General features: G+C 38.2%; 1 protein-coding gene across 1 annotated transcript in view; it reads left to right on the top strand.

The window, feature by feature from the left end:
• The window catches only part of SPATA5 (spermatogenesis associated 5), a 203453-nt gene that overhangs the window by 63247 nt on the left and 117743 nt on the right, over nucleotides 1–22463 (top strand). The gene's annotated exons all lie outside the window — the stretch shown is intronic.

Below are 22463 nucleotides of genomic sequence, written 5' to 3' on the forward strand. Positions count from 1 at the left end.
TCTTTTCTGTTTGTCTTGGAGCATTCAGACGCAAGATACATACAAAGCACACACTTTTAAATTAATGTTCATATACACATGAAGTCTTAAGAAAAAAAGTTGTATTTTGGCTCCAGAACACAGACTCTTCCCTTTTGAACTGGAGGAAGCCACACAGCTGATGGTGTCTTGATAAAGGCTTACTTAGAGTTTACTTACACATTATCTGTGTGCCTGCCATGCCAAAGTAGAGCTAGCAGAGTTTTCAGTAAAAGATGATACAACTCATCAGTGAAAAATATGCTTGTGCAAAATTGAAATTTTCAAGATTCCACTTTTCTGAAATTGATTTCAGTTTTCTTTGGTGACTATTCTTTGGGGTCAGACTAAGCTGAATTTGAAAAAAAATTCTGTTTGTTGAACGGAGAGGAGATTTCCTTCTGTGTCAGTTCAACATTGTAGTGTTTTATCTCCATCACCACCTGGTAATTCAGTTCTCTGTCATTCTCCTGTTTGCTGGATTTCTCTTGGGCCCACAGTGAATGCTATTTTCTTATATTTTAGTTTTATTTGAAATACTGGCTTACTGGGACAGTATTTATTTGAAATATTGGCAATATTGGGACAGTACTATCATGTATTAGGGGTGCCACCCTGCAATACCAAGAACTTTTAGATAGAACCTAAGTTACTAGATCACTGCTAACTGTACCTACATCACTGATGCAAATCTGGACCTCTCAGCCTCGGACTGCAAGTTTTCATTTTAATATGGTGGGTAAAAATTTGACATCTTTTGTGCATCTGAATTTTATGGGGTGGTAAACTGTTAAGAACTAACAGCACAGTTTTGTTTAGATGACAACATATCTTATGTATTCTTTCCTCAAGTAAAGCTGATAGTCTTGACTCCAAATGTAAAGAAAAGGGAAAAAGTTGCATCAGACAGTGCCCCCCGCAGTAGCAAGCTGTGTGACTATAGGAATTTTGTTAGCAAGAAGCCATGAATGGATATTTTAAATAAAAATCTAAAACTGTTTTTACCAAGATATAATGGAAAAAAAAGTTCTGGTAACTTTGTAGAAAGCATTCACTTATAGAATAGCAGAGCAAAATTTCACGAATCTGGAGGAATGGGATTTTAAACTGTGATTTAAAGGCACTGGAGAATCTCATTTGAGTTGGTATTGCTCACATCATGCTTCACCCAGACCAGACAGGCTATACCAGGCCACCATCTTCTCCTGTCTCTATGCAATATTTGCAGTGCACGAGTTGCACTTCTGTTTTTTTCCTCTGGAAGAAAGAAGACTGACACCAGAAAGCACTTGTATTGTGAACTTCACTTAATGGAAATCTTTCAGTATTGGCTTTAGTTTAGTTTGTGATCAGTGATCCCTTTGAAAAGGTAACATTTTGTTTAATCAATTTGATATTTTATATGGAAATACCAGTTCAGTTATGTATTACAATAAAGGAATGTCATGTTTTCATAGGTGTATGTACAGTAATTTTTAATGCATGAACTTTAAATATGGTATAAAAGCACAAGGCAGTCTGTTTTCTCTACTTCCAGAGACTGGGAAGATACCTGGTATGCTTTTTGTGACTATCTTTTAGCTTTTCAAACCAAGAAATGCTTGAGGAATACAGGCTTTGTAAGTTTTATATTACATGCCTACAAAATTGGTAATAATCCATTCAGCATCTTCATTTATGTGGCTGCTTCTTAACTGGCAAATATGTGATGATTAATCTTGTAATTTGAAAACAGCACATGGGAATAGCAAATGTAAGGGTACTCCCCTGAGCCTTAGTGCAGACTTCATCATCCCTGCAAACACTACAGTCTGTTGCTTTTGGGTAGTGAATAGATTTTGAGTCAGACGTTATAAAGTTATGTTTAATGGTAAACTTGTTTTGACTTGTTACAAATGTCCATTAATAAGGTAATTTCTCTAAGATGTCATGATTGTATTGAAATATTATTCCAACCTTAAATTGTGTCCCATGTTTGTAGCACTTAGCTACTTTGCATCCCATTCATGTGATGCTGGAAATACTTTGGGCTAGTTTCAATTTTTCATAAGAAAACAAAACCAGCACATACTGTTTTCAGCCATGTATGATACAGAAAGTGATTTCTCTTGGAAGGGAAATATTCTGGAACAAGATGTTCTGAACATTCTTTGAAAGTGATACAGAGACAAAACACTCTGAGTCAGTAATAATAGTAAAATCTTCCCTTTTATTCTTCATCCTATAAGTAGAATTGATGAGCAATAATTGGTGAAATGCTTTTTGGTTTTGGTAACTTACCCACTCAGGGGTGATTTTTTCATACCTAAAATATTTTACAGTAACTTTATGGAGCTGCTTACGATTCAAAGCTTGTCTGTATTTTCCTATATATCAGTTGGCCTAACAAGAGAGATCACTCACCCCCAAAACCTCACATGAAATGTTTTGAACACTGTGTATAATGTATTCAGCTTGAAATTAAATGTTCTATTCAGACATATATGTGGACAAGTTTTCAGGTGTAGTCTGACAGATCTCCATGGAAGAAAACCTAGACCAACTCATCAGGTTTTGTGTGTCCTTTTTTAGTGGAACCTGTTTTCCTAGCCTTTTAGTACTGGGCTTACTTCTTGGGTGAGAAGGGTGACTTGCTATCAGTACGTGCTCATGCAGGTATCTTTTTTTTCTCTTAAGCAGTGTTTCAATCTCCATTAGCAAGGGTAAAGAGAAGGAAGAGAGACTGTCAGATCAGCAGGGACCTTGGTGAATGTTTTAGCACAGGAAGCAAGATGCATGTTGCTGCGGCATCAGATAGTTTTACCTCCTGCTGGGTCAAATTTGAATGTCAAACACATTAGCTGTGATGTAAAACATGAGGCGCTGAGTGAAGTGATGGCCTGTGGTATAGGATGACATCCTGGTGCTCCTGACAGCTTCACTTCTCCTTATCATGGGGTGCAGAAAAGATGTATCCTCAAATATGCTATTTGCATAAGAATGACAGGATGTGATAGGACAAATGAAGATTAATGAGATGCTGTGCTGTCAACATTGCCCATTGTCTCTAGATTGATGACGGTCTGGATTTTGTCCGTGTTCATGGGCTTCAGTGTAGTTTAAAAGTGGTACGTTGAATACAGAAGAGCTGATTCTTTACGAATGCTTTGTTAGTACGGGAGGGCTTGGCTCCGAATTTCAAAGCATCTTGCATGTTGGTATAAGAACACGTGTTCTGCGTATTGTGCCAGTGCAGAGGATTTTTGCTGCCTCCTTTTGCATATTTATTTTGCCTTTTAAAAACTTCCTGCTCCCTAGCCTTCCTTCTCACTTTCTTCCTCTCCCACCTTCTCTTCATTCACCTGCAAGTTTTGCTGTTCCTTAGATAAGTTCTGTTGGCTTCACTGTGTTAACCACTGGGTTTGAATTTACCTTATTTGGTTTAAGAACCACATGGATACTATTGAGATCTCTGTTCTGCTCACGTGAACAATATAAAAAAAACCTGCAACCTATATTCTTCCTAGCAACTGCCAAGCATGAGGAAAGGGAATAAAGCTCCCTTGCCCCGTCGTTCATTTGGATTTGGAGGAGTCTTTTGGGCAAAGAAGTCAAACAGAGGTTCATCAAGTTGATCTGACCCTCCAAATGTTGATTACTGTGTAGTTATGGGACAACCTTAATTTAAAGTGGCTTGTTTTGATGAAAATAAAAAATGCATGATAGAGCCATTTGGCAGAATCAGTAAAGAAATTATAATTTCTTGCCTGCAGCAAAAGTAAATAATCTTTCCTCTTCAAAAACATCAAAGTTCTGTCTTTCTGCAGGCTTATGGAAGAAATTCAAATATTTAGGTTTTCAGTTTTACAAGTTAAAAGGAATAGGAAAATCTTGCATATTTATTCATTATTGTCTGGAAATGTGTATGTGCTGTTATAAAGCAGGTGATGCTACAATCATATGTAGCAGGCAGATGCAGTGGCACAAACTTAACTCACTACCATGTAATATATTCTCCTATTTACATATTTGCCTATTTGTGATTTCCATTTTGGTCAGATATATCTTACTAGAGGTTCTTTCTATGTTACAGCTTTGACTTGGTAGGATTTCAGTTTTCCCAAATATGGAACTGTAGAGTAACTCATCAGTCATATGCTATGTTTCCCGCTGTGACACCCCTCCAGTTGATCAACGATTATAAAATACTCTAGGTTGGAAGGAGCCCCTGGGGGTCTTCTGGTCCAGCCTCCTGCTTCAGCAGGGCCAACTTTGGTGTTTGGTCAGGTTGCTCAAGGCCGGTCCAGGAGAGTTTTGAGTTTCTCCAAGGATGGAGACTTCACAGCCTCTGGGCACCTGCTGTGCTGTTTGACCACCTTCACCGGGAAGATTTTTTTTCCTTATATTTAACAGTCTAGCTTGCTGTAACTTTTTTATGCTGTGTACCTCTGAGAAGTGTCTGGCTCTGTCGTCTCAACAAACCATCCCACCACTCCCTGCTGCTTTAGATACGTGAAGACAGATAGAATTGTACATGGAATTGTGAAGGAGAACTGTGATTTTTTTTTTTTTTTTCTTCCCCTGTCCCTAGTACTCAAGTGGTAAACCCCCTAATCAAGCTGTGCCTGAAAGAAGGCCCCATCTATGCTGAACTGCTTTAGGACTCTGGAGGAGGAAATGTAAATATCTCACTTTTCCATTCTGCTCTGCATTGGATTTGGCTCAAGGATGAGCAGTCAAGTGTCCCTTAGCCTTGCAGTGATACAAGACGAGCAGGGTCCCAGGCAGAGAAGGGGGATATGATATGTCTCTGGCTGTCATTTCTCAGCATTGCTTCTGTGCAGATTTCATCCCAATTTGGAAGATGGGACGCAAGACTGGGTGCTTTTTAGAAGGAGGTGGTGCTGGGACACTTATTGCTTGGCACAGTATTTTATGACAGTTGAATAAATTAGTACTAAATAAACACTAGCTAGAGTGAAATCTTTTTACATACTTAATTTGGCACTGCTAGGTTATTGGAGATGAAGTCCAGTCTCGGGACTGGTAGAGATAACTAACAAGTAAGTTGCTAAACTGCTTTGCTTGCCAGATACCATATTACTGAAATCAGTCTTCATTTGTAGATGGGCTTTGTAAGCATCAGGAGAATAGAACAGGTGGGGAGGTATTTCAGAGTAGGAATCAAAGTACGTAAATGTCTCTCCACACTGCTGAACCATTAATTATTATTTTTTTACTTTAAATGCTGAAATGCCTCTCTGCTTGTCAAAGGGCACTCCTCATATTCTTGTAAAGCCCTGGGATTAAAAATAGTGAGATTTTGTGGGTCTCCTTTTCAGTCAGTCAGCCAGCACCTAGAGTACTTACATCATTTTGCCCAGGTGCAAGTATGGTTCTTTGAAATAACAGAAGATGTGGGATTTCTTTTGAAGACAAGATTGTTCTGAAGCATATAACAAATTTTCAGAAAATGAAGCTTTAGGGAAAAATGATATCAAACTACGTGCCATTGAAAAAAAGATCTGATATTCGAAAATAGTTTCACAATCTTGGCACCATCACATTTTCCATCAATTGGTTTTCTCTGGTATGTGTTTGGGTTTTTACCCTTAATCTTGTTAAACTTGCAACTCTGACTAGGGCAAAGAGGTGCTCTGGAAAGTAGCTGTTTCTCAAAGATCTAATTTTGCCTTTATTAATGTCAGATATTTACACTCTAGGGTGATTAAGAGCTTATGAAGTTTACTTAAAAAAAGAAGAGCAAAAGAGTGAATGAAATGATTTAAAAGTTGTCACACATTCTTTTCACCTGCCAAACTGAAATGACTAAATAGACACAGTTGATGAGCACTGCTGTTTATTGGCCTACACTTCCAAGTTGATGATTTGAGGCTGGATTGCATAGTGAACCCATAGTCCCCAAAGAGCCTGACCACTCTGTTTGAATGCAGAGGTAGTTTCTGTGTTCATGTACATATGTATGAAGTTTCTCTTTAAGTCAAGAACTAGGTTTTAAGATTCACCTGAATCTCTCTCCCTTCCCCCGCTTCCTTCCTCACTGATGAAAACTTTGCTTTCTCATGAGTAGAGCAAATAAAATATTTCCAGGTGTGCAAAAGTGATTTTTGTTTCCAACTATTCGATTGTCAGAGTGTGGAGGGCTGAGTAGTAAATCAGCCTTAAGGCTGCTATGGTTTTAAAAAACAAAATCTTAGTGGTGACAGCTGAAGAGCACAGTGACTTTTTCACTCAAGATTTATTACTTGCCTGAAAAGAAGGGTTGGAGGGAAAACTTGCTGGGCTGCATATTTTCTCCTTTAACAGATATACTATAGGGCCAGGATAAGTTGGCTTTATTTTGTCTGTGAGAACATACATCCAAACAAGGCGTGTAAAAATACAATAGTTTTACTTCAAATAGAACAGAAAAGTAAATATGCCTGCTCTTATTCTTTATAATGGAAAGCATTCTTTACATCAACTCAGTCATGTATTTTAGCATCACTAATACTTTCATAAACTTCTCTGCAACATATGCCAGAAAACTAACTTGAAGGTATCAAAGCATATTTATTTCATTTGGAAAAGTACAAAGATAAGAAAGTAAAGGCCGAGGGCCAAATTTTGTTCTTATTCATAGCTCCTAGACTCACAAAGTCCAGATGAGGAACACAGCGTGTTAGAAAGCCTCCATATTATCAACAAAGTGGGAAATTTGAAAGGCTGTCAGATTAATGTTTATTGTGTAAATACCATCCCTCAGTTCAATGAGTGTAACTGTGATACCAGCTGGGTGTTTTTTTTTTGGGTTGGTTTTTTTGTGGATTTTTTTTTTTTTTGTTGGTTGGTTTTTGTTTTTTTTTTTTTTTAAAACAGTAACATGGAAATGACACTGTATTTGTAAGATAACGTGGGAACATATGGGGTTAAAGTGAATCATGCCTCTAAAAATGAGGTGCATTTGAGCAGTACCTGTAGACTTGGTATAAATTCCTAAGTGTTGGGTTAGGTCAACTCTGTTCTTCATGTGGGTTTAGTGACAAAGCAAACAACTTTATTTAGAGAAGTAACACTAATTTTATGACTAAGTTTTGTGTACCTGTACAGCAAGTTTTAACCACTAAAACTTGTGTGTGTGCTTATAAAGGTGTAGATTTTCACTTCCAACTTGAATTACATGAGAACAGTCTACGTGATGATAACCTCCTCCTTCCAAATCCTTTCAACTGACTCGTCCCACTTTGTGTCAGTGTTTGGGTCCTGCAGGGGTGGGGTACAGCTGAGTAGCTCTCCAGCGATGTGTGGTTTGGCTTGGTTCCCGTGGGAGCATCCTCAGGAGCTGTCAGGGCCTTGCTGGCTTGTAATTGGGAATACTGGGCTTTGTGGCAGATATGCAAAGCGCAGCAAGGCGTATTTCACAGTCAGCGTGTTGGATGGCATGAGTCTTTTTATATTTAATAAGTTTCATTAGGGTAGTGATAACAGTTGAGGAAGTGACATTCCAAAAAGTCTTGGTTCTTAAATATTTATGGGAGTGATGCTGAAAAGAGTGTTAGTGTAGTACGGTGAGCTACAGGAGCTAGAGGAACAGCCGCAATTATGGTACTTGGGCTGTAGCCATGGACACATTTAGGGCTTGCTTTGCAGTTGGTCTTCTGCCCAGCTTTCCTCTTTGTGGATGCAAAATGCACAGTATGTATGTAGTTTTTTGTGTATACAATATTAAAATAGCATTATAGAGAATGTTGTGTTTGAGGAGCACCCATGAGTTAAGAACTGCCATAGGTAAGATTGCGTGTACAATCTTAATTCATTCTTCTTTGTGCATGTGCATCATAATGCAATCTTTAATTACGTTAATTAAAGTGGTATTCATTGTGCATGATTAATTAAATTACATTAATTTAGAAAATTATTTTTACAAGTCATTATGATCACCTCCACTTTAATTACCTTACTACTTGCATTTCCTTACTTCTGAGGGCTTTGATTTACACTGTTCAAAATCAGATGAACAATTACTAGTTTCTGGGGCGCAGTATCCAGATCCCATTGCATGGTGCCATATTGAGATCTTTGTGGTTATCAGCAGTACAGGACCCTCTAGATCTGCCATAGAAAACTTGTTTGCTTAAAATAGGTGGTAAATTGACAACAATATTTAACTCCTTTGCTGTTTTTTTGGGGTGTAGCATGCAGGAATGGAACTTTTACCTGTTATCCAGGATATTTTCTGACAATATAAGAATGGGAAGATAAATTACTTTTTCAGTACTAATGTTTCTTCCAACTTTCTATAAGCATAACTCCTTCCTTATATTCTTTCCTTGATGTTTCTCCCTGTTCAAATTGCCTGCTATCTCTTTATGCAGTATCCTCTTGGTATGTATTTCTTACGTCTACTGACTTCATGATCTTCAGCAAACTATTCATCTAATCTCAGCATGATTCTTGCTTCTAGTCTTTTTGTTCAGTTGACATCAACTTTTTTCCCTGTGCTTGCGCTTCTCATTGGATACATTCCTGCCCAGCCGGGGTTCTCCAATGCTCTTTTTCCTCCCAGGCTTCCACGTCTAGAGTCCTTTCTTAGTGAGCATCAGTTTTGCCCCAGTGTCCAGGCTCTTGGTTTTCAATGTGTTCACTCCTCATATAAGGCTTTTCTTTCTTGCGGAGTCAGCTCTAGTGTCCTTTCTCCTCCTCCTGCTTGACTAGATTCAAGTGACTCCAATAAGAGAGGAAGTAATTTTCCTGTTGTCATTTTGAGAGCCTGGATCCAGCACGGCCTGCAGGCTCCTTGAACCTTGGTAGGATCAGTGTTTGAGTGGTCAAAACTTGGAAAATGTATCTGCAAAATGTCAAGAGACGTCACAAAGCTTTTTCAAATTGAGATGTTTCGAGTCCTTCTAATCTGTTCAGATCTCAAGACCTCCCTCTAAAGGTTAGGGTGAAATAATTGTATCGTTATTAATTTTTAAAAATTGTAAATAAAGTGACATTTTTCCTGGTCTCCTTCTCATGCAACAGCTGAAATGTTTTGACTGGAATGTTACAAAACAAATCAGTCGAAGGCAGCCAGCCAGCTTGGAAAGGACAAGAAGGTCAAATCTCAGAATAGCATAAGCTACTAAATGTATGATTTTATAATGTAAAATGTTGAGTGACTTCTATATTAAGTGTTGATACTTATCTCTCCCCTAATAGGGTGGAAGCTGTTTCAGTAAAAATGGAAGTCACGGTGAAATAGAAAGCCCAGCATTGTACACATCACTAGTTTGGTATCGATCATAACGGAGTGCAGCTTGGGAGGATGAGGTGGCCAGTGTAGTTTCATTGTTTGGTTGTACACTTTAAGGTGGTTTGCAGTTCTAGTTTTAGGTCTAGAAAACCTCTGAACCTCAGAGCTTTACAATGAGCAAGTTGGAATATGATCAAGCTCTCTACATTGGTAAAGGACTGTATAGAGCTGTTGAATTTAGGGATTAGCTGATACACACTTGTTTCTCAGTGAGAATATTAGTAATATTTTGCTTAAGGTTCTTTATGGATATTAGATGCTATGATTAGCACTCCATTCAGTCCATTCAGTTGAGAAGGACTATTTTTTGTTTGTGAAATCTCTGTGGGGAGAAGGAAAAATAGGACATCATAGGCAGAATTTCCACTAGTTTGTTTGTTTGTTTGTTTATTTTTGGTGTTGAAGGAGATTCAGCTTTACATTTTATTTGCTCTATCAGTGGTGAAAGCTGGATGTCTCTCACGCATTACGTACTTACTGCTTAGGGATAAGTAATAATACCATTAATGTGCAGTGCATATAACAATGAAAGATAATAGGTTTGTTCAGGAAAAACAGGTTCTTTCTATAAGATCCTAGTTATTAAAGAAATAATTCTGAACATCAAGCTAAATGAAGACAGTACTATAATAATGTGGCATAAAAGAAAAGGGAGCAATCTGGGGTCATTGATTCATAATACATCATTTTCATAAGGTATGTAGAAGGATTGTTGTGCACACATGCAGGAGCGCAAAGCTAGGGCTCTATTCATGTCCAAGTGAGACATTAACATCTCTTATGAGCAGTGGAAACTTGGTGGATGACTATTTAGGTCACTGGAGTACCTCAGGGTTGCATATGCCAATGTAATTTAATAACAAAAACTTGTTTGAAGTTCTGTATGATTTGATGTATATACAAGTGTAAGAGTTGGCTCAGAATCATGAGAGTTTGCTAGATTTTTGGGATAACCTAGAAAAACTTGTAGACTACAAGGTATTTGAAGCTGATTGAGAGAGAAGGGTCTGAAAGTCAAATGAGTATTTTGATTGAGTGGTGCCAGGCAATGGCTGGTAGGACTCAGCAGTTCTTCTGGAAATCTGAAGTGACTGCTCCTTTTGGGGGTTATGTCTGTTACATGCTCTTACTTAGCTGAGGAATTTAATTAAACAGGGTGTAGTTACTTCTTGCTTTGTTTTAAATGTAAGTGTATTCCCTCCATGGCAAATTAAGCTTTGTGCTACAGAGAGCATATAGCAGATGTACAGAAAAGATTTTGAAAAAGCCCTCTCTTAATTGTGCTTTGTACACACTTTATAACAATATTCTGATTGCTGCCTACAGCATCTTCTTGAATTATTGTTCCCTGTCATGTGCTGAAAAAGGTGATTTGGGGAACTGTCCTGTCGTTTTGGTGATCACGCAGTACTGACAATTCTTGCTTTGTATTACTCGTCTCTTTTAAACCTAAAAATGAACTTCTTTGGTTTTAATAGCCACTGCTTCAAATAGGATGTGTGTTCCATTTTCCCATTAATAGCCTCACTGAAAGTTCTAATTCCAACATTAAAAAAAAAAATCTGTTGTGAAAATAGATTTTAGAAAATAGAAAGATCTATTATGAAATTAATTATATACATTCAAGTTACACTGCCACTGCTGGTATCTTTTCCCTGTAACCTCATGTCAATAGCTGTAACTCTCTGCAACAAATAAATCCCCCTATGTATCTTCGCCCCCTGCCCCCCCCAATCTGCTTTGTTATTTCCCGTACAGGGAGTTTTGCCTTGGAAGCTGTGTTTGGGAACTGGGTTGGCAGGATGATAGAAAAGGACTTCAGAACTTGTATCAACGCCACTAGACTTTTTCTCAGGTGAAGACACAGAGACAGAGAACTAATGGAGTATGAAGGTAAATAAACAAAGGTAAATAAACCTGTTGAAACACTGGGCTCTTTATTCAGAGGGCTGCAGCCATTGCTGACATGCATTATGGCCTGTGTATGAATACAGTTCTATGTCACCTGCAGTTGTACCTTCTAAAACACTGCTAAGAGAAGGGAAGGCAAATTAAGTAGCCATCACTTCACAGCTGGAAGAGAATGAAGTGAAACATCACTGTGGCTTTCTCGTTCGTATGTCATGGACAAGTCTAAAATCAGAATAACTTTGTGGGCATTTTAGAACCTATTTCTGAACAGAGCTGATGATAATTTTTCACTTTCTCTCAAGAAATAAACAAGAATGATGCTTTTCATGCCAAATCATGCCTTTGTGCCCCCATTCTATACGTCTCTGTGCTCTGTTTCTGGCAAAGCAGCTGGTTCTCAAAACAACTGATGTGCAAACCTGAAACTTTACCTTTCCCTAGTGCACACCCTTCTACCTTGCTGTGAAGCTATGTAATCTTTTCTTTAAAACAAACCAAACCAACCAACCAAACAAAAGGTCAACTTCCGAATAACTGGAGTAGGTGAACAAGGCGGTCCTATGCAGAATGAAAGGAGAGCCAGCTGTTCCTTAAACAGAAACTGGTTTATGCCTTTGATCATCCTTGCTGCCCTTCTCTGAACCATTTCCAGATCTATTATATCCTTTCTGAAAGAAAGGGGCCAGGATTGCATACGGTATCCAATGTGTTGGGTGCAACATGGATTTGTATGGGTGTGTAATGATGCTTTTTGTTTTGGTCTTTGCTCTTTTATTAGCAGTTCTGAGTTTTTAACACTTGATTTGCTTTTTTGACTGCTGCCAAGAACTGAGCTAAAGTTTTCATCACTGTCTATTAAAACTAAAAGTGGTAACGATTCATCTCAGAGCCCATCCATTTATATATGAAGGAAAGATTGAATTTCCCATGTTCATTACTTTGCATTTACTTACATTGAATGTTACCCAGTTGCTAAGTCTCCTGAGAGTCTTGGACAGTTCTCTACCCTCAGTCTTCATCCTTGTTGCTTTGAATAACTATATAATCAGAAATTATGGCTCCTGTATTACATCATTTCATTAGTATTAGGCCTTGTAAAGGAGATGCAAATTTTATACAGGAAAAATAGATGAGATGAAGGGGTCTGTATTGTGTCGCAATAGAGAGGTAACATAGGAAAGGCCTATACCCTGCCAGTACATGCTGTTATCTATAGACAGATCCTGACAAGCACAGTTGGACTCTTATTGGAAACAGAGGAATGAGAGATAAAGCATCACACAATATAATGAGCTTAAGAGAGTTTGAATTCCTTTGCACTGTTGCACATTGCTTCTGAAAAGGAAAGGGAGAAGAACAGTAAGCATGGCACTGGTTTTGCTATGTCTTGTCAGAAATGACCATGATAGGTGAGCTGCAGGTGCTGGTGTTAATATCTCTGTGGAATTAAGTCCTGTGACTGGAGGAAAAAAAAAAAAAAAAGTCACAGATTGGCTTCCAGCAGGCTGGGAAACCTATTGTTTTGTACAAAGCATGCTTTTCTGTTAGAGCTATTATACACAAGTCAGCATTTATTAAAAATAAGCAAGTAGAAACAAAACAAAATGTAAAAAATATTTTTTTTTTTTAAAGAGAAAAATCATTCTAAAAGAAGGCTATCTCCATACCACAGTGTACCTTGTCATTGTATGGAGAGCATGAGCATGCCCATCTCTATAAAAAGAGGCAAATAGTGAAACAGGCAGTCTTTGAGAGTAACTAGCTGGTATGGAAAAATCAATCTGCAAGGAGGACCATGTCTTTACAGTAGGCAGCAATGCCTGCAGAAAAATGCTGAATGCCAACCCAGTCTGGGGGAAAACACATGCTGACAGTGATACAGAAAATGGAGGTTATCACAGAGTTGGGTCTTGCAGACAGAGAGAGTATACTGAAGATTGCAAATAGCTTAACTGTGTTTCAGAAGTTGTTTTTCTTAGCAGTGAATACTTTCTGCAGAAGTCACCGAGCGAGAAGCAGCAACATTAGCTGGTTTGCAAGGCAAGTCTTATTCCATTACTTAATAGGGAGGCACGTGAGATATGTAAGCAAGAACACACGCCAGGGTGTGTGTGTTCATCAGTCAACATATGAGGTGTGTGTAATTGGCAAACATACACCTTGGAACATGTTGCTGCATTTATAAAATAGCCATTTATTTTAGTTTTATTAGGGAATGTAAGTACTCTGTGCTAGCTTACAAAATTATCTCTTTTTTTTTTTTAATATATAAAATTGAAACACCATTCTTTCATGCATTTAATACTGAAGTGTGTTAAAGTCTTTAAATACCTGTTTTAGTGCTTAAGTATTGTTTTGATCTGATATCTGAGCTTCTCTGTTGTCTTCATGCACTAATGATGCCATTGGAGTGGGCGTGAGGAAATGTAACTGGCTTCATCATAGATTTCCCCATTGATTCCTATTCCTTGTGCTCCTCTGAGCTTCCCTGCCTGTACTTAGAAACAATGCATTTCCCAGGGGAGCTAGAGTGCAACTCTTATTCTTCACCCAGAAACATTGGCTACAGAGGATATTGCTCTTAAATAATGGTTTGGTTCTATGAAACAGAAATCAAGATAAACCATTCATTTCTTGAAGGAAAGGTATGTCTTAGCTAGATTCAGCAGTACTGGCATGTGCTAAATAATGCACTTTTGCTGTTTGGAAAATAACTAGTGGTTTTTATTTTCTTGCTCATGTGTGCATTTTGCTATCAGAGTGTAGACTTGCCACATCAACAGGGAGGTATTTTATGATATTGCTTCAACTGTCTGCCTGCTCTCCAGAAAAAGTGTTGTCAAGGGATGGAAGAGTGCAAAGAATCACTGTGTATAGGTTTAAGTATAAATAGGTTGTGCTCCTCACTGCAATTATGGCTAGCGTAGCGCCTATAGAAGAATAACACCTTCTTATTGAAGATCTCTATATCCTTTGTGCATCATGAACAAGAGTGCTTGTAATAGTGATGGAAACAAAGTAAAATAGCTGTAATTGCTGTAGGCGCTGTACTTGAGGCATTAGGTGCTGCTTCTTCACTGCTTCTTGAGAAAATTGCTGATAAACATTCATAGAGGACAAAATTCTTCCCTCTTCTATGACTGTGCAACCCCACTGCATCTGAAGAGATTTCAGAATTATGACTGAAGGGGAAGTCTTGTGACTCCTCGTTTTGGGTTACTTGTATTTTTGGGTTACTTTTATTTCTAGTTGACAGAGGAAGAAAAGGAAAGAAGCCACCACTGAAGGTCCTAGATCATTTGCAGGATTTGTATGAGATGATTTACAGGTTTTGCAGAGAATAGGAATCTGTTATGTCTTTGTTTTGCATGTGAAAATAAGAGTATGTTTCACAGAAGATGCCACATCACAAATAAAGAAACTGTTCAAGCAGACACGTTTCCACAACAAAGGCATATTTTGACGTGATCTGCCAGCAATGCTGTGACAGAACACAAATAATGTGAGTTCTTTGAAAAGAAAAAATATGAATTCAAACCATTAACCTTGTGAGACACTGAATATATTTTAAAATAAATGATTTTAATTAGTACTAAGAGAATAAAAGTTGTGGTTTGATTCAGAATCACCAGATTTTGTGTACCTGAAGTTCTGGGCTCGTAGAAAAATTCAAACTCATTATTCAAATGGCAGCCTGGGTTGTTTTTGTTTTGTTTTGTTTGTGGTAAGATTTCCATGGGTTTACTTTTTATTCATGTGGATCTTATTCTCCTAAAAATACTGATACAAAAGATCTTAACCTGGAACTTGGGTAGGTTTGCTGGAACTCCTTCAGTCCATGCTCCAGCTTTTATAACTGTTTTATCTTCCCCTAAGCCAAAGATTGCATTTGTTTCCAACACTGGAATCGTTTATGCAGAAGCTTTACTTTAAAGCTAAGCATGTATTGGAATGTTTGCAGAATTGGAATTTTAGGAACTAAAAAAAGGTGACTAAAGTTAGTATCTGATCAGGCAGAAATATACCATGGATACAAACTGGGCTGAAACAGTCATTGTTTTGGCAATTCTGAATCCTTTTTGTTTTAACATTGTCTGCTTATATAAATATGAATTTTATATAAATCTATTTATATAATATAATATAATAACTTGATTATTTTTTTTTTTTTTACTTTTCTGATATAATAAAGGAATGAAAGAACTACAGCTTTGGTGTAGGAACAAATTGAGAGGAAGAAAAGTGGGATGGATATAAGAGCTCTCCCGCCTCATCAAAGATGGGGGAGAGAATGAAAATAAACCAGGTATTTTCTCAGCCAGATGGTCCTCGTGCCCTGAGTTGATAACTTTCTGCACATGCACAGGCTGCTACCTATCATAGACACTTATACAAGCTAAAGCTGTTTTTACTAGGACAGCTATTCCTATATGAACAAGAGAATAAATCACTTGAAGTCCTGTCCTCATCCACAGTATGGTCACTTCCAAAGAGGCTGGTAGGCTTGATTGTATTCATGTCTCGATTCCATCATTTCAGTATCAGCAACCCATTCAGACCTTCATGAAGTATATGCTTTCTTGAAGGAAAAAAAGCAGCAAAATTTGAAATTGAATTTGGTTTCTTTTGTGTGTGTGTGTGTTCATTGAGATACGATGAAACAAAGACTTTACATAAGAAATATTTTTGTGGCAAAATGGATTGTTCAGATATTCTCCCTTGCGGAGGAGTATAAAGGGTAGCCTATTACTATTTTGTATTTTCCTTGGTTTTTTAATAGTTGCTTCAGCTATGTTTCTCTTTTCTTTAAGGAGTAGCTATTGTACCTGATTCTGTTTCTTACCATCACAATGGTCCTGTGTGTTACATGCTTTTGTTTCAATTGTCACCTTATTTATGCACACTAAATTATTACATTTTCTGTGTTTATCTAAAAATTAGCTAAAGGATGCTAAATACCAGGGCATTTGGTCTAATTTGTTTTCTTTAAACACAAATACCTGTTATCACTAATTTTCTCACTTCTTTGCTACCAAGAACTGAAGGAAAACCACTGAACATTTTGAAAGCTTTGTGCACATGTTTTTAAATAAGTCTTCAAGTTCCCAAAACATGGGATCAGCAGATGGCAGTCAAACCAAAGTTCAATCTGTTAGCTTGCATGAAGATTTCAAAATACTGTGCCTGTAGGAGAAAGTAGAGAGGGAGAGACTGTGTGACTGAGTTGTGTCAGAAGAGATGTTCTTACACATTTGTAAATAAATATAGGTTTGTCAGACCTTAGAAAAGAGGAGCTTTGATTTCTGCCCATCTGGGATTTGCATGTGTTTTTTGTTTCAGGTCTTTGTACTTGGGAAGCTCTTGAATTTTTTTTGACTGCAGCTGTGGATGTTTTGAAAAGATCAAACTGGTGATTGGGTTGTCTCACTTGTATTCTAGAAATCTGTCTATTTAAAAATATTTTCTTATTCAACATGTGTGAGGAAAGAGCTTTGCTTTTACGCCTGGAGTGTCTGTCTCACTATGGGGTAATGTGTTTTTTATTAATCAGTTTATTTTTTTACAAAAAACCATACACTTCTCTAATTCACGGTGGTTAATGCTTATAAAAAAGATATTTTTTTTGTTAATTTTTAACTTTTACTTTAATCGTGCTGTTTTGTAGAATACCAGCTAAGTGGCTGAAGAATATTCAGTTATTATAGGGTATTTTTATTTACATCCTGTTCTAAATAATGCTGACACTTGTACACCGGTACAGATGTATTTGAATAGTTGATGGAGTAGTTTCCTGAAGATGCGCCATCCATACGGCATAGTTGTTACAAGGCTTAGTTAGTGAAAGCATGAGAACTGAAAGGAGTTGCAGAGTGCAAAGTATCATTAAGCGTTTATGGTACTATTATTTTGTTCTATTTTCACGTTTTTCTTTTTTTCACTTTACAACACATCATCAAACTTTAACCCTTGCTTTTTCTCTTCTTTTTTCCTCATTTTCTCATTTATATTGCAAATTCTGTCCTCTGTTGTGTTCTGCCTACTATTAGGAGGTGAGGGGAAAAAAAACAAACCCCAAACAAGACAATGAAACAAAAAACCTTGTGGAAAAAATACTCAAAGGTTTTATCATGAGTCAGTATTTTCAGTTCACATCTCCCTTTCCCCTAAAGGGGTTAACACTGCTTATTAATTGAAGAGCACAGTTTATACTAAGCATTATTTAACATATACTGGTGGTATTACTGTACTTCCTGTTTTGTATTCACAATAATAGGTTTCTGAAGAGTTGCCTTTGTATAAATACCTCACTGACATTTTAGGCAAGTATATTCATGTCTTGGAGTAAGCACGAAAGAGTAATGTGTTGGAACACTGCAAAAGAAGGAAATCTCTTTGTGTTTCATAAATGATACCCCTAAAGCCTTTTAAGAATATATGTTTTTAAATTACAGCTATGCATTTGTTTTGTTTCTTTACTTTTTGTTATTCTGGCTTGAATTGGCTCTAATAAGCCATAAAGGGAAAATTGTCGTTTCGGCAAGGAATCTTCTCCGTGACTGTAGTGCTTTGCCAGTAAGCCTGAAATACTGTCATACAGAAAAGCAATCTGCAGAATGTATCTGTGTTAAAAGGAAGTGAAAGCTTCAGAATAAACTTGAGCTGCTAATGCAAGTACTAATTTCCTTGTATATCTATTAGTCCCATTTAAAGTCACTTGCAAAAAATAAGGGATCTGGGGGGAACCCAGGGAGTAAGGGTTTTCAGCAGACTTTGTGTCCAAGTTTTGTCTGTAGTGGTTGTGGAACTGCAAAGTTCTTATGATGGCCAAAGCTGATAATACACAATGGAGATCAGGTCAGAACTAATTAGGTTTTATTATCAAAAGCCATTTTCTAATGCTTACTGACCATCTGGTTATTTCTGAAATTTATTTTGAGTCTCTAGAGAAGGAGAAGATTAGAGATAAAGGCAATAGGGACTTTTTTACATTACCTTTGAAATTAATAGAAAATATTTAGCTTCTGTTAAGGGGTTGAAAGTCCTCTGATAATGTTTACATTTATTATTTATTTGTTTAGAATGCACGAGATTGACATCCTTGCTGAAGTCTCTAAAACAGTAATTTTGCGAATGACCCTTTCTAAGTCTTATCTGCCCCCCAGGTATTATTTATGCGTACCGTTTGCACCATCTGAACTTTTATGGGCATTAGCGGTGTACAGCTCCTGTGGCATGGAGGAAAACGCAGTGAAGGAGCCTCCTCTCCTTCAGAATAGCTCCAGGGATCAAAGCCAGACTACATGCCCGCTGGTAAATTTGGGCCGTGCTTGCAAATCTGCTTTGCACCTTGCCCAAACTGAAGGTACAGGGGTGTAAACTCTGTCCAACGTAATGTGGTGGCATTTAACGTTTCTTGTGCAAGGTGACTCTTGGTCTGGGACTAAGTGACGTGCCTGGCAATGGCAAACTGGGTCTCTTGAGCAGAGACAAGGCTCTAGTGCTGTCAGTTGCTGTGGCCCCTCCATCCCCTCCTGTTTTGTGCCCTGCTCTCTCCTCCTCTGACCCTTTGAGCTATAGCAATGTGCTGCGAACAGGTGAAAAACACCCACTTCTTGACTTGAAAGAGCTCGCTAAAGGGCCTGATTCTCTCTGATCCCCTGAACGGTCTAAATCTCTGCAGCAAAAATATATGACAATCTGTAAAGACTGGCAAGACTGTCTTCTGCGATGGTAGATAAAGGACATTTTGCCTCTTCCAGGATGGCCAAGTCTATGTAAATGGTAAAGACGGAAGGGTATATTTGGCTCAGGAAAATGTGTTTTAGTTGAATTCTTCCACCCTGGATTGCCAGAGAAACGCAGGGCAGGTTTTGTGTCGTGAATGAGGAGGAAAGTGAAGTTCTTAAGGATCTTAATGGGCCTGTTCTGGTTTTTGAAAGTAAGACTCAAGAGTGTGGGTGATCTGGGCGTAATCCCTGCAATTTTTCTTCCTTGAAGAAAGGCAAAATACATGCAAGACTGCTGGAAAAACATGCTCACAATGGCCGCTTGCACTAGGCTTGAAAAGGACTTGTGTGCATCTCTCTTTCCAGCGCTAACTTCTGACCAATACTTGTGTAACATGGAAAGGTTACACCTTATCTCGTTTTAAATTGCCCGCAATTATTGCAAATGCTGCTTTCCCTTCCTACTCTCCTTCCGCTTCTTGCTGAGGGAGCACAGGTAGGGTTTTTACCAGCGTGCAGTGGCTGCCCAGTATTTTCCATGCAATCATGCAGCAGCAGTGAGAATCCTATCTAAACAGATATCGCATCTAAACAGATGCTCTAAAAATAAGTCCCTGTCATGTGGCAATGGCAAAAGATACAAGAAACTGAGAAGGTGAGTCAAGGGAAAAGAGCAATTGGAAGAAAATAGAAATTGTTTTGTTTTCTTTCAATGGGAAGATGGTGTTGCCATTATGGCTGTATTTTGAAGTACTGCACTTACATCTATGGAAACATCGCGTTATGCAGATGAGGCAGTGGGACAGTAGGGTGTATCCAAATGTTGGTGGCAGGAGAAAACAAAGAAAGAGGAGTATGGGATATAAAAGACAGAAAATAAGTTGTGTAAGGGTTATTAGAAGAATAATATTGCAGTTGTCTGACATGACACTGTTTCGCCTGGGCTGTATCACTGGTTCTGTTTTCTTTACCTTTTAATTAGTTTTTACCATATGATGTAGGCACACAACTGCTCTCCAGGACGCATGAAGTGGTTTCTTGTGTTCCAAAATGCATAGAAAAAGTAAACCAATAGCCAGGAGGATAGTTTTTTCTCCTTCAAATTTAAGCTGCTAGGTGTAGCTTTACATATTTGTCAGTTAAAATCTCTGATGAAAATACTGTGAAAAACAGTCTCCTGTCTTCGTGCTCTCAGTTTCACTTCAGTTTTCATCTGGTCTGTAAATGACACTCCAAAGATATTGTGTGTTTAATCCTGAAATCATCTTTGTCCTGTTTTATAGTGTGAGAGGAAAAAAAATGTGGGGAATTTCCTTTTAAGATACCCTTGTTTCCTGCTTTCTCTTTAATCTCCATACAAGATATGCTTCCTAGAGAAATGTCATCTGGCAAAAGACTAGCAGTAGCAATGTTGTATGTGCGGGCCCTGAACTGAAAAGAAATTCAATTGTTGCACTCTTGTGCAAGGTAATGCAAACTACACACAAACTTGAATTAACAGAAATTTAAGTAACTTGGCAATAAATCTCCCCTGTGCACTAATTTTGATTTGTCTGTCTGAAATCCTGCTCGTGTCTAGTCTGCTCACAAGGTTTGTACAGTTGTGACCGTGCTGGTGTAGCTGAACGTCCCCAAGAGCGGTGTTTTTCTAGCTAAGCTGGCAGAAGGCTCTGGTGAAGCAGCAACATACTCTGACAGGAGGAGATTTTCTGCTGATGTAGCAGTACCTTTTTGCTGAATGATGTGAGCCAAGCCAAAAAAAAGAAAAAAAAAGCCTCAATTTTTTCTTGTTCTTTGACTGCTGTGGTATCAAAACCTATAGGTACCACTAAGGAAATAATGTCTGACATTAACCACTCTATCTGAAATATTCTGGGCTTGCTCTTTGTTTTGGGCTGACCTGTTTCTTTAAGTTTTCATGACAATGTTGTAGCTGATTCTGAGAATTTAAAAAAAAAAAAAAAAGGGAATAATTTATCAAGATTAAATCAAGTCTCTGAAAAACTCCAGGCTCTTCATCTTTGGAGCATTGGTGATGATCCAAACAGGAGAATTGCTTTCCCTGGAAGGATTCACCTAGATCTGGCCATGCAAAATGTATTTTCTCAGCAAATTTAATTAGCTTATCACAAAATTCTGCAAACATCTTCTCTGTGTTTTGGGTAGTCTGGACAACGTACTGCTTTCTGTGTGTTAAATGCAGTCTCGTCTTCCATGATGTCTTTTGTCTGTGAAGCACAAAGCTAGACTTTGGGCTTGGATAGAGGGAAGAGGTGAGAATTCAGAAGCTCCCCCACTGTCCTTTGGGGGAAAGAAAAGGGCAAAAGTATAAAAAAAAAAAAAAAAAAGCATGCGCAGTCATCTCTTGAGTGAACGTTAATTCTCTGCATTTTATGGTCACTGTGGCACAGTATCACAGACAGAAGGCAAGCAAGGAGCGCTCACCCTGTTTGCAAATGACATGATTGAGATGTTGCTTGTGGTCATATTAGATGCTTGTGGAGAAGCAGAGGTCTAATTGTAACTGTACCAGAGCTCTTAAATAGCATCCATTTAGTCACCCAGACTTTCAGAGAAGTCTGCGTTTGGTTGTGATGCTGGTAACCACTGGACCACATTCCTCCTTAGGGGCCAGAAAAGGAAGCCAAGTCTTAAAAGAAATAATTTCTCTGCTGCCTTGCAAATAGTAGTATAATCCACAGGCTATGTATCTGTGGTAGGGCTTTCGAGTGACTGGTCCACGTACAGAATAACATCCTCCTGCTACCACAAATTGTTCTCTCCATCCCGATGGAAAGTATCTGGTCTGCGGATTGGCTATTTGTATTAGTATATGTAGGAAGGCTACTGGGAGCCCTGGTGATGAGGACCGTTATTGTGTTGGGCACCGTACAGTAAAGAGCCTGTCCCTGCCCACCATAAGAGGTGAGGACCCCAAGTTGCTGTTTTGTCAGCAGTGTGCTACATGATAGGCTCTCTGGTTTTCCTTGCAGATGGCCCTTCTTCTAACCTTCAAAAAATACATAGAGAGAATCTGATAAAAGATACACTAAGTCTCTAAAGCCAGTTTCTGGGAGTTTACCAGACCTGCATGGGCAGCTGCAACCTTATTTTGTTCTCCTTTGTGTGTATGTTGTAGGGCCCTGCCTGAGATTTCACGAGCGCAAAGTATTTGTTTGAGGGATTACTTACGGATGGCTCAGTGCCAGTGAAAATATCTGCTCTGAGTGCAGCAACAATCAAAAAACAAACAAAGTGTTAAGATATACGCTGAGCAGTATAGGGATGATATAAAAATAGTTTGGTGTTATGCTCTCGAATGGAATAATGTGGCCAGTGCTGATATGGTGCTGTGGAGGAGGTTCGGGGATCAGTAATCTCAATCGTTTGGGGAGTACAACAACTTTCAGATAAGGGAACATGTCTTTTATTGTTATAATTTTAATCTTGGCTGAATGTGAGTAAAAAGCAGGCAAAAGCAAATGCAACAGTGAATGGGAAAGAAGATGGAATGAAAATATTTATTTGTA

Source organism: Haliaeetus leucocephalus, unplaced genomic scaffold (genome assembly GCF_000737465.1).
Source record: "Haliaeetus leucocephalus isolate CR32 unplaced genomic scaffold, Haliaeetus_leucocephalus-4.0 Scaffold484, whole genome shotgun sequence".
Lineage (NCBI taxonomy): Eukaryota > Metazoa > Chordata > Aves > Accipitriformes > Accipitridae > Haliaeetus > Haliaeetus leucocephalus.